The sequence below is a fragment of the Calliphora vicina genome, chromosome 1 (assembly GCF_958450345.1).
Source record: "Calliphora vicina chromosome 1, idCalVici1.1, whole genome shotgun sequence".
Lineage (NCBI taxonomy): Eukaryota > Metazoa > Arthropoda > Insecta > Diptera > Calliphoridae > Calliphora > Calliphora vicina.
The window spans coordinates 106739784-106752671 of record NC_088780.1 but is presented as its reverse complement, the minus strand read 5'-3'; the positions used below and the strand labels follow the sequence as shown (position 1 = coordinate 106752671).

Sequence of the window (12888 nt, the reverse complement as noted above, 5' to 3'; positions counted from 1 at the left end):
CTTCAACGACTAATGCCGGTTGTTGTGCTAATTCTACTGGGTGGGTCCATAAATCCACTGGACGTATGGTTGGCTGGACAGTTGAATATGTGAAGGGTCTCATGAGGACACGGTCTATGAGGGACCAGAAGGCATTGCACCTGTTGTTACATCCTCATCTTAATTATACCAGAACGACTCTTGTTTTACGCGCGAGAATCTTCTCGCCGTCTGCTTTCGGTGTAGTGCGGTGCGATCATCGCCAACTGTAATTCTCCTGCATCGGACACTGGAAATTTTGTACACAAGCTTTTAGTTATCATTTAATATTTTGTTAGAATCTGTAAGAAGGAGGAAGAGTACGAGACAAGTTATCATTTTCACTGTCATTGTATACGGCTTTTGGGACAAAGTTCCTTTAACAGTCTCTCAATCAAATAACGATTGTAGGCTTGTACTGTATGAATACAAGCTTTAAGAGTTGGAACTTCTTTCAGGATTAAATCCTTTCGCGACCTGTGTGTACGCAGTGCATTGAGGTAATAACTATTACTTGGAGGATATGGCATCGAATGGATTCGCTCATGTCTTGGGCATGATTTCGGTTTCATTCATAGATTTGTGTGTAGTCTGCCAGAAGGCGGAAGAGTTCGAGACGGTTTATCATTTCCTCTTTTATTGACCAGCACTCACAGATCTGCATAACCAGCATTGGGTACAATGTTTCTTTAACAGTATTTCTGAAATATTGACTATAAGTTTGGACTTTATATTATGTAATGACTTCTACATTCTTCAGCCAATTTTCTTGATCAGAATATATTTGAGAAATATGAAAGATTTAATATTCTTTAGACATTTATATTTAAATTTCAATGAGCAAAGGTATTAATGGAACGACATATTTCTTTTAAGGTTTGAAAACTCCCAAAGACATCAAATAAATAGACCCAAACACACAGTCTGCTTCATGCGTTAAACATTTATTGGCCGATACAATATTAATGCGTTAACATTGTTGTCAGTAGTTGGTTGGTGGTGATGTTGTCGCTAATGATAGTAAAGAGGTGCGGCGGCGTTAGAGGTGGTGGTGTTAGTAGTTGTCTTATTGCTGCTACTGCTGCTGCTTTTTGTGATATTTAGTATTATTTTCAATTTTGGTCTGTATTAAATTATTTTATTTGTATAACAAATAAGTAAGTGGTTTGTTGGCCATTCATTTTATTTGATCCATACGCAACTACGGCATGAGTTTTTAATGCGAGTATATCGATTAGTATACATATGAGCACATGGTATTTACGATACATACATACATGGTTGTGGCACAGTGGTCATTTACAAGCAAACATTAGGTTTAATTTGAAATGTAAAATACCAAAATATTCAACAAAATCCAAACAAAAAAATGAAAATTACAATGATAATATTTTTTTAAATTTCTCCAGGGAAGGAAGGTATTTAGGAACCCTACCCTATTCTGGTTCCCTATAAAATTCTAAGACGATCTTGCTTTGTCCATATGTCTGTTGTTGGCATGATAGGCCGTAGGGGGATAGAATTTGCATCAACTATTCTTTGTCATATATGTTTGGGGTTGAAAATGGGCAAAATCGCTCAAGTAGGACCATAAATTTTGCACAAGGTGTTCCTATCATAAATGGAAAAGCTCTGTTAAAAATATTCAGAATCGGTCTTCCATTCATTTCTTAAAAATCGGTCTTCCATTCATTTCTTCCATTCTCCATAAAAATTTGTCTGTGTTACACTTGTTTTATTTAAAATTTCATTCTTTGGCTCTACACTGTGCGTAAATTTATTTATATTTCGTTTTTTGTATTTTACTGAAATGTAGAGGAAAAAAAGAAATAAAACAAATCAATATATTTTGGATTAAAATATAAACTTTCATGAGCATTATGACCAAATACTGCGGGTACGTTCATACATAGACAAACTGTTTTTGTATATTTGTACAAGCCAACAACTATTGCGTACCAGACGAGTGTTTGCTTTTGTAATTTTAGTTTTTTTCTTCAACATTTTTTGTTGCTCTTGTAGTTTTTTTTTGGGAATTTTGTGTTGTTGTTAAAAACAACAATGAAACATAATGTACTTTGAACGGTTGGTTAAATATATTTTAGTTTGAAGTTTTTTTTTAAATGTTTCTCCCTTGTAGATTTATATGTTTTCGATTTTATATTTAAAAGGCTTTTTGAAACGGCAATAAGACAGTAAAACAAGTAAGATAGCTAGATTCGGCTGTTCCGAATCTTATGTAGCCTTCAACAAAATATATGAAAAACTGATTTTTGATGTATCAATTATGTACATATGTAAGTTATTTGGGGCTTCTGAAAGTTGTTTTCAACAGAAAGTCGTACATTTCTATATCGAATCCGCTATATATAACGATCCAGCATGTATATATACTTTATGAGGTCGCTAAAGTAAAAATTACAAACATAATGACATACTTATATATCGTCACCTTAAATGCAAACGGACATAACTACACAAAAATTCAAAATCGAATTTTTTATTGATTATTCTTCTTTTATTTCAAACTACATGCTCACGCAAAATTTTAAAGCCCTGCGATCAAAAATCAAAGAAACTCCAACGGACGTTTGACTTTAATATTATTGATTGTATAAACTTTGCTTCTCCTCTAAAAAAAAAATGTCGACAATATACATTTGCCCCTCATGGTGAAGGGTATAAATATAGTTTATTTTACCGTTGCCGATATTTATTTTTCTATAAATTACCCAAAATTATAAAAATAAAAGTATTTTATTCTCAATAAACAATTCAAATCAACAAAAACCAAAATTTAAGGAGTACGACCATAAAAAGGTTAATAATATCTTCTGGCTCTTTAGAATTTATAAAATCGATTGATTTGTTAGTTTACAAGTTAGAGAATAAGACAGTGCACAAACACAATTTCATACACATGTGACCAGGAATTATATTTCAACAAATGTCACTAATTTCAATAAGGACCTAATTAAAAGGTTGGCTTCCATTACTCCTAAATTACCCAATTAGCTCGACCTATATATTCGTAAATACCGTAACCTTTAAATACCACTATTTTATAAATAATTTTAAATTATTAAAATTAAAAAAATAATTCAAGTCCATTCGGTCCAAAAGTACGCCCTATATTTTTAAAAATGTGGAACAAGGTATGGCAAAATTATAAGAGTTAAATAGCACACACATAAAAATCTTTGAAATCGGATGATTTCAGAATTGTTTCTGCCTCACTGTATTGTATCACTATGCTGTGGGACTTTTCTAAACGGCTGGTCCGGGATAAAATTGAGCGTAGCCAAGTAGTATTCGAGTTTAAGTTATTAAAATGGGCCCTACAAATGCTTTTAAATGACATTTAAAATATTTAATCACGTGTCATTGTTTGTGAACGAAAAATATGACGGGATTCTCATGTAGCAATTGTGTTTTGTTGGAGTCCATAGAGTATTTTTACAACTAGAGTGTCAAAAAAAACCGACAAATTTAAAAAACCGGTTTAACCAAAAGAGTGTGTTTTTGAAAAATCCGGTTTGGATTTTTGTCTTTTATTAAATTTTTATTTAATATGAAAAAGAGCTCCTTAAATTTATTTTTATTTATTGACGCTAATAGGAAATTAGTTTTAGAGTATCTGAAACGAAAACCGGTTTTTTCGTCTTTGTAAACTCCACCACAGGTTTTTTTTAACTTTTCGGTTTTTTGACAAACCGGTTTTTGTAAGACTGTTAGCCGGTTTTAATGAAATATATTTTCTAAAGCTCATTCAAACATATTTATGAAAAACTTTGATACCATTTTAAAAAATATTGATTTATTTTATAGAAAATTGTAGCATTTGACAACATTTCGTAAAAGATATCAAATAATTGCATAAAGAATTAAAAAATAATAAATATCCATTAAATCAAAATTTAATAAAAACCGGTTAACCGGTTTTTTGAAGACGAAAACCGAAACTGCTTAACCGGTTTTTATAAAAGACAATAATCGAAACCGGTTTTTTCAAAAACACACATTTTCGGTTAAACCGGAAACCGGTTTTTTAAATTTGCCGATTTTTTGGTCACTCTAATCGTAACACAACCATTTTCCAACCGATTTTCAAAAATCCTTTTCGATTAAAAAGTAAAACACATATCTTTTAAACAAGATAAACAATAACATTTTTTTTTTCAAAATTACATACTTATGATATTTAAGAATATTGTTAAAAGTACTAAACGAAGTGACTGCGAAAAATTATAAGTATTTCCGAACTCTATTGACTACAGTAAAACAGAATTGCTATATCAGAACCCCAGCATATTATTTGGCGTAGCTTGGTGTAATCTATGTGAAAAAAACTAAATTATCGTTGTTACCGAAATAATTGCAAATGACCCCTTTCACACTAGGCAATTTAGTTGCGCAAGTCACTTGCCCAACAACAAAACAGCATGCAAAATTTTCTTCTCCTTAACCCGACATTACATCTGGCATCAACAAACACAATAGACTTGCGCAACTAAATTGCCTAGTGTGAAAGGGGTCAAATAGATTTTTATTTGCAATTTCAAATAATTTCAATTTCAAGACCTCGAAATATCGTTAATACTCAAAAATCGTTCACATTTTTTCCAATTAACGATTTCTGTACGACTTTTTTTTAAGTTTCCAATATTCTTTACTGAAATCATTCGAATTTTTTAGTTTTTTTTTTGCGAAATCATAAATTTAAATACAGCACTAGTTGTATTCCTCTTATGGTCATATGAATGTTAAAAATAAGTATTAAAAAGAATAAAGTGTACAAACAAAAATTTCATTTAATAACCAAACGTGCACTATGGTACCGGTGATTTAACTTTTATAAACATGATGAAATTTGTTTAATTATAGCAACATTGTTACCAAAAAAAGAAAAACTCCATAGCAGGGATGACAAAGTCTGAGCCCTTTCTATCATGTCGAAAACATAATTATATGTGAGAGTGAAAACATTCCTCAAGAAATCTAGAGAGTACGAATTCGAAATCTGGCGAAGTAGTAAATACGTTTATAGCTAATTGCATTATTGCGGTAACGGTATTATGGCTTAATTTGGAAACGGTATTTTCTGTTATTTCAGTAAGGGCAGCTTTGTGGTAAATTTGTATTTTCATAATTAAAAATTATTTGCAGAAAGTAAAGTAAGAACAAAATGTTTCTCCTTAAATCCATTAAAGACAATCCAAACTTTTTAGTTTCAGTACCCGATAATATCGACCCATTGTGCGCTTAAATGAAACAAAAAGCCAAAAAATATGAATATAAACATAAAGAAAAGCCAAAGTGAAAGAATTACTTTTTAATGAAACAGTTGTTTTATGATGTGTGATAAAAAAAATAAAAACAAATAAATAAATAAATGAAAAATATGAATACACACAAGTCGAAGATAGGAGATACAGTAAAGAAAGAATGAATGAAATAAAGAAACGTCATAAAAATGCCAGCAATATATCATGATATTAAGAGACACTCAAACAACCCACACTCAAGCTTTGAATTTTTATATAAAAATACAGCTTGAATTAATTTTTAAACATTTCGCAAAAAAAAAAAAAAAATACTCATGCTGGAATGTTTCAATATTCTTTGCTATATTTTATGTTTGTTTTACTCTATACATATTATATATTTTTTTTAGTAAAGTTAGAAAAAAACATTTTTTTTATTTAAAAGCAAAGTTTATTTATGTACAAGGATTTATGTATTAATATGATGCATGGGCAGCTAGAGGGGTAAAGTGAATATGAGTAAAAGGAGAAGGGAAGTTTTTTTAAATTACTAAATATTTACAGTGGTTGACAAAACAATGGAAACTTTTCCAAAATTTAAAATATTTTTTTAAAATAAAATTTTTTTTTAGTATTTTACTTGTGTAGTTTTTTATTTATATAAATTAACTGAAAAACAAACAACATAATTAATTATATTCTGAAAAAAGGGAACAAAATTAAAAATATTCACTATTTCGCTACTGACAAAACAATGGAAACTTTTAAACTTCTGCAAGAAAGAAGTGTAAAACGAAAATAATATTTAAAAGAACGATGTAAAAAGCATCCTGTTTACAGTTATTTTATTTTATTTTTAAATTCTGGTAATTTTTCACAATTTCTTTTTCTAAGTTTTTCGCATAATTGCCTTTTTTTCAAAGTTAACGAAAATGGCTAAAGTTAAGATTTGTGAAGACTTAAAAAATAAAATAACGATTTTAAAGCTGGTTTAAAACAAAAAAGTATCTGTGACAAATATTCAATAAATAAATCAGCAGTTTCAAAAATTATAAAGAAATTTCGTGAGACCAGTTCTGTAAAAACTCAACATTTAGGTGGAAGACCTCGTAAGACTACTCCTAGACAAGATAATTTAATAGCGAGAGTTCAAGAAATTCCCAAAAATAACTCCTCGAGAGGTTGTTAATAGCCTAAAATTAGAAATAAGTACCCGAACAGTTAGTCGCATGGCAAATGAGGCTGGTCTTTGTTGCTATCATCCTGTAAAAAAACCACTCATTTCTAAAAAGAACCGTTCTGCTCGTCTACAATTTGCCAGGGATCATGTAAAATGGTCGATACAGAAATGGAATACTGTCCTCTTTTCCGACGAATCCAAATACAATTTAAGAGGCAGTGATGGGAGAACATTTGTAAGACGACCAAATAAGACTGTAAAGTTTGGCGGTGACAATATTATGGTATGGGGATGTTTTTCAGGGCAAGGTATGGTCCCAATTCATATTATAAAAGATACCATGACAGGTATAGGATACAGAATCATATTAAACGATGTTATGTATCCGTACGCTGAGGAAAATATGCCCCTAGTTTGGAGATTCCAACACGACAACGACCCGAAACACACCTCTAGGGTTGTAACCGAGTGATTACAATCCAAGGAGGTACGTGTTTTGAAGTGGCCTGCCCAATCGCGAGATCTCAATCCCATAGAAAATCTATGGGAAATTGTAGATCGTAAAATATGGACCCAAAATTACACCAGGAAGGCAGATTTATCGTAGGCGGTTATAAGGGAATGGCAAAATATTTTAGAGGAGATCATTGACTCTTTAATTGGTTCAATGCATCGTCGATGTGTAGCAGTTATAAAAAATAAGGGATACCCAACAAAATATTGAGTTATTGCAAAGTTTAGACCATATTTGTTAAAATAATACCTAAGCTTCCATTGTTTAGTTTAGTCAAATCTTTTAATTTTGTTTTTTCATTTTTGGAATTTAATTAATTATTTCCTTTGTTTTTTGTTAAATTAAGTCAATAAAAGTATACAAATAAAATACTACAAAAATGTAAAATTTTTTTAAAAAATTATTTCAGATTTTAGGCCACTAATGAAATATTTGGAAAAGTTTCCATTGTTTTGTCAACCACTGTATATATGTAATTATGAATGTATCAAAAGATGTTATAAACTAATATACATTTACCCCATATTCATGAAACATTTTTACAACCACCATCAAAAAATATGGCTGGTATATTTATTTTATCATTCCGTTTATAACATATCGAAATATTGGTCGTAGAACCAAAATCCAGGGTCCTAATAAGTCTGTCGGTCGGTCCAAACTAAAGAATCTAGCTGGTTGAATAACAAATACTCTCTGTTGATAAGGTTTGTTTGGTAATGAAAATCTACAATATCGATCCTTGATTTCACCTGAATAAAACACAGGTCTATGGATAAAAAATAATTTTATTTTATAACATAGTTTTCTTTGAGCTCTATGCACTTTGTCCAAGGTTTCTCAAATTGTTGTATCCCTTCCAAAAAATAAGATTTGTCGACTTAATCAAAATTTTTTGTGTAAAATACATTCCCGCCGAGACATTTCTTCAGATTTGGAATCAAGAAATAGTCACTCGGGGCTAAATTCGGAGAATAGGCCAGAAGAGGGAGCATTTCGTAGCCTAATTTATGGATTTTTACCATGTGTGTACCCTTTTGTGCACCCCGATCGAAGTGATAACTCAAAATTAAAACCACTGAGCCATCTCCCATATCTGGTCTATCTCCCATAGACCAACACCATATTGTGATTTTTTTTCAATTGTTTCGGGTGTAGAGACCATAACTGGGCGTCTAATGTTCCTTACATATCTTGTTTAACTGTGCAGAATTTATACAGAAATTTCATTTTATTTCATTTAATTTAATTACAATAAGCATTTCATGTTAATAACCATATAATTTATATTCTTTCTACTTTCTCCACGTTTTTTTTAGCATAAAATACAAAATTAATTTGTATAAAAAACGAATGACTCAACATTGTGCAGAAACTTTGAATACATTAACCAGTTAATTAACATCATCAAAAAGGATTAACAAAAGGGTAAACTATTAAATATCATCATCAACAGTAAATATTAGAAATATTACAATACTCCTCACAACTACCACATCGGGTTTTTTATCAACACTGACAAAGGTATGTTTATGCAAATTTTGTTTAAGGTGCAAATTCATTTTATTTTTTTTTTATAGAGATTACTGTTTAATATTCTAAAAGTGTGTTCAAATAGTGTAGTTGTCTGGCATTCAACAACTGGCCAACTATTTCCAGAAAAAAAGCTTAAATGTTTATGTAAGTCTGCTTTTACACACAGCAAGTTTACTTCAAGCAAGTCTCTTCGATTCCCTTTTAAACTTGCTCGACTGTTTACATAGCAAGTCTGTGTTCCATTTTGTATGTCAAAACCTAATAGACGCCATAGTGAAAATGAGAAAACAAAAGAGAATTGAAGAGACTTGCCACAACAAGCAAGTGTGTACCCCTCTTCTTTCTTCTTGCCTCTCCCTCCTATAAACTCTAGACTTGCGCAAGAAAACTTGCAGTGTGTAAAAGCAGACTAACTATATCAATTTCCAAAATAAACAAATTTTCAAAATGAATGATTTAGAAAAGATAATATCTGAAATATTTTTAAAAGCTAACGTGATTAAAAAAATAATAATTTGTTGGACCAAGGATAAGTTTTGGCTGGACTAGTTGATATAAGTCTGCTTTTACACACAGCAAGTTTACTTGAAGCAAGTCTCTTCGATTCCCTTTTAAACTTGCTCGACCGTTTACACACAGCAAGTCTGTGTTCAATTTTGTATGTCAAAACCTAATAGACGCCATAGTGAAAATGAGAAAACAAAAGAAAATTGAAGAGACTTGCCAGTACAAGCAAGTGTGTACCCCTCTTCTTTCTTCTTGCCTCTCTCTCCTATAAACTCTAGACTTGCGCAAGAAAACTTGCCCTGTGTAAAAGCAGACTAAGACCCCTTTCACACTAGGCAATTTAGTTGCGCAAGTTTCTTGCCCAACAACAAAACAGCATGCAAAATTTTCGTCTCCTTAACCCAACATTACCCCTGGCATCTACAAACACAAGAGACTTGCGCAACTAAATTGCCTAGTGTGAAAGGGGTCTAAGTTTTTTTTGGAAACAGTCTCTTTATTTACAATTTCATTATTTTGACAAATAATTTTGTGAAAATTTCATACACTCTGTATTTTGAACAGTTAACATGTTTTACTGGATAACGTAAAGTGGATGCTGCAGGGAGCCTAAAAATATGATTAAACAAACTCTAAAACTTAAATAATTATTTTTTTAGAAAATAACAATTGAAAAGCTGCGGTTCGGTTTAGGCCAGAAAAAAACGGTTTCGGTCGGTATCTAATAAACTTCTTTGTATCGCCTTTAATATACATCTTAATTAAATAATTCTTGAAAGGCACTAAAGTCTACATGCTATACTTAGATTCAGAATAAACCCTATTTGGCCACCCAAATTTTCTACTTGACTGTTTCAATTACAGTGGTTGACAAAACAATGAAACTTTTCCAAATATTTCATTAGTGGCCTAAAATCTGAAATAATTTTTTAAAAAATTTTAACATTTTTGTAGTATTTTATTTGTATACTTTTATTAACTTAATTTAACAAAAAAACAAAGGACATAATTAATTAAATTCTAAAAATGAGAAAACAAAATTAAAAGATTTCTTTATTACGGCATTGACAAAACAATGGAAACTTAGGTACTATTTTAACAAATATGGTCTAAACTTTGCAATAACTCAATATTTTGTTGGGTATCCCTTATTTTTTATACGATGCATTGAACCAATTAAAGAGAAAAGTGGTCTCCTTTGAAATATTTTGCCATTCCCTTATAACCGCCTCCGATAAATCTTCCTTCCTGGTGTAATTTTGGGTCCATATTTTACGATCTACAATTTCCCATAGATTTTCTATGGGATTGAGATTTGGTGATTGGGCAGGCCACTTCAAAACACGTACCTCGTTGGATTGTAACCACTCGGTTACAACCCCAGAGGTGTGTTTCGGGTCGTTGTCGTGTTGGAATCTCCTAACTAGGGGCATATTGGGAATTTTTTGAACTCTCTCGCTATTAAATTATCTTGTCTAGGAGTAGTCTTACGAGGTCTTCCACCTAAATGTTTAGTTTTTACAGAACCGGTCTCACGAAATTTCTTTATAATTTTTAAACTGCTGATTTATTTATTGAATATTTGTCACAAATACTTTTTTGTTTTAAACCAGCTTTAAAATCGTTAATTATTTTATTTTTTAAGTCTTCACAAGTCTTAACTTTAGCCATTTTCGTTAACTTTGAAAAAAAGCAATTATGCGAAAAACTTAGAAAAAGAAATTGTGAAAAATTACCAGAATTTAAAAATAAAATAAAATAACTGTAAACAGGATGCTTTTTACATCGTTCTTTTAAATATTATTTTCGTTTTACACTTCTTTCTTGCGGAAGTTTAAAAGTTTCCATTGTTTTGTCCACCACTGTATATGGCGTTAAATTAAAAAATTATATATTTAAAATGCCATTTGAAGACATTTTTAAAACCAGAGATTCCTTTTTGAAGCCTCTTTGAATTAAAATTAAAGTAAAGTTGTAACATTTTCTACAACAGCAGTAGAAGGGAGTAATAATGACAGAGCAAAAAGCTGTAGTATTATCTCAATAAGACCTAAAACAAATCTGTGGAGAGGTAAATAAAAAAACAAGCAGCAGGCTACACGAACATAGCTGCCAGATTTGACGATTTATCGTCATTTTGACGATATTTTTCAAAAATAGCAATTTGACGATTTCTTTCTAGAAAATAACGATTTTCTGCACTGTGAAAATATGGTACTATTTTATGAAATAGTTAAAGAATTTTCTCATTTTTTTGGTGAATTCGAAAAGCAATATATAGATTTTGAATTTGGTCAATTAAAATTTTTAGATTTTAAATAAATTTTTGTAAATAAATTACTGAAATAAAACGGGAAAATTCTAAATCAACTTTTTCTATTGAAGCCGCCAAGCTTGAATTTATTGTTTAATCTTAGGCATTATTATCTTTCAAATGGACCACCTACAGCGTGGTGCTATATTTTAATGAAATTATCATTAAAAAGTAATCAGATTGTTCTTTCAGGTCATAATAAATATGTAGACATTAAATTCTATTTTATGTGTTTTATTTAAAAAAAACATCTGAATGAAACCTCATATTATAGTTAAATTGAGCTTTACTTTTTTATTTTAGTGATCCCTTACTTATAAACTTCAATATTAAGAAATGTTTTTTGATATATGTTATGTTTTCGTTCACTTTTTAAATAGAAATTTAAAATTCCTGTTAGAAATCTTGACCTTTTTAATTTTCCAATTTTTTTTTGACGATTTTTAAAATTCGAAATGACGATATTTTTCATTTTTATCGGGATATTGACGATTTTTTCCCAAATTCATCTGGCAGCCCTGTACACGAAGCATACAGCTAAAGAATTCTTAAGACCACCCATGAGTATTAAAGTTATTTTTGTTATTGCTGATGTTGTTACCTTTATGAATTTGCAGCACAACATGGTCTACATCATCTCTTATAGCTTAAATTTAAGCTTTATATAGTTTTTCGTTTTTTTTTTTTTGGTTGTTTCGTGTAGTCATTGTCCTTTTTTTTTGGTTTGCATGAGTGTTTATGTGGATGGATGGATGTTATTTGGTGTTTTGACTTAATCTTAATACTAAATGTTGTTGGTTTTTTTTTGGACTTTTGTCTCTGGAAATTGTATGCATGAAACATTTACACACTTATAATACTTGGGTAAGTTTTTATGTTTCGAAACGTTCCATAAATTATTTTAGACTAGCTTACCCAAACATTCCATCGACTCCATAATGTTAATGATACGGAACGTTTGTATTTTAGAAAAATTTTAATGTTGGGTGTTGTGCATGTGTAACCATCATTTAAGGTAGTGGTGGGTAAATTGTGGCCCCTGATGTCAGTAAGTGTCACCAACCTATATTTTAAGACAAAGATTAAAAACAAGTTTTGGTTAAAAAAAAGAGAACCTTTGGTTAAAAAAAATTCAGGTTAAAAAGTATATTTATCAAAATTTCGTTCCGAATTCCTATAACGTTATACACAGCTGCGAATAAATAAAAACACCCCACCCAAAAAAACACCCTTCATGTTTAATGGTTTTTGTTGTATATTTTGGATTGTATTCGAGTTTTGAGGACGTCTGACTTATAAGCGAGAACCTTCTCCACCAAACATGACAAATTTACTCTCATCTGTCCATAAAATATTCTTCCGCTTTTGGACTGGCCAATTTTGATGTTCCTTTGGAAACTTCATACGCTTGGCGATATGTCTTGCATTTAAAAGAGGGGCCTTTCTTGAACATTAAGCTTTTAAATTATGTTCTCTGAGACATGTGCGATCTGTTTGTACTGGCACAGTTATATTAAGGTCTTTTATTAGTTCGGTTACAGCTTTGAAAGGATCC

The 12888-nt window shown here is 30.7% G+C and overlaps 1 protein-coding gene across 2 annotated transcripts in view; it reads left to right on the top strand.

Annotated features, from left to right (window-relative positions):
- The window catches only part of Gprk2 (G protein-coupled receptor kinase 2), a 342733-nt gene that overhangs the window by 18600 nt on the left and 311245 nt on the right, over positions 1-12888 (top strand). For both annotated transcript variants that reach the window (XM_065515447.1, XM_065515446.1), the window contains exon 2: positions 8296-8500. The gene's annotated coding sequence lies outside the window, so the exon portion shown is untranslated. The remainder of the gene's footprint in view (positions 1-8295; positions 8501-12888) is intronic.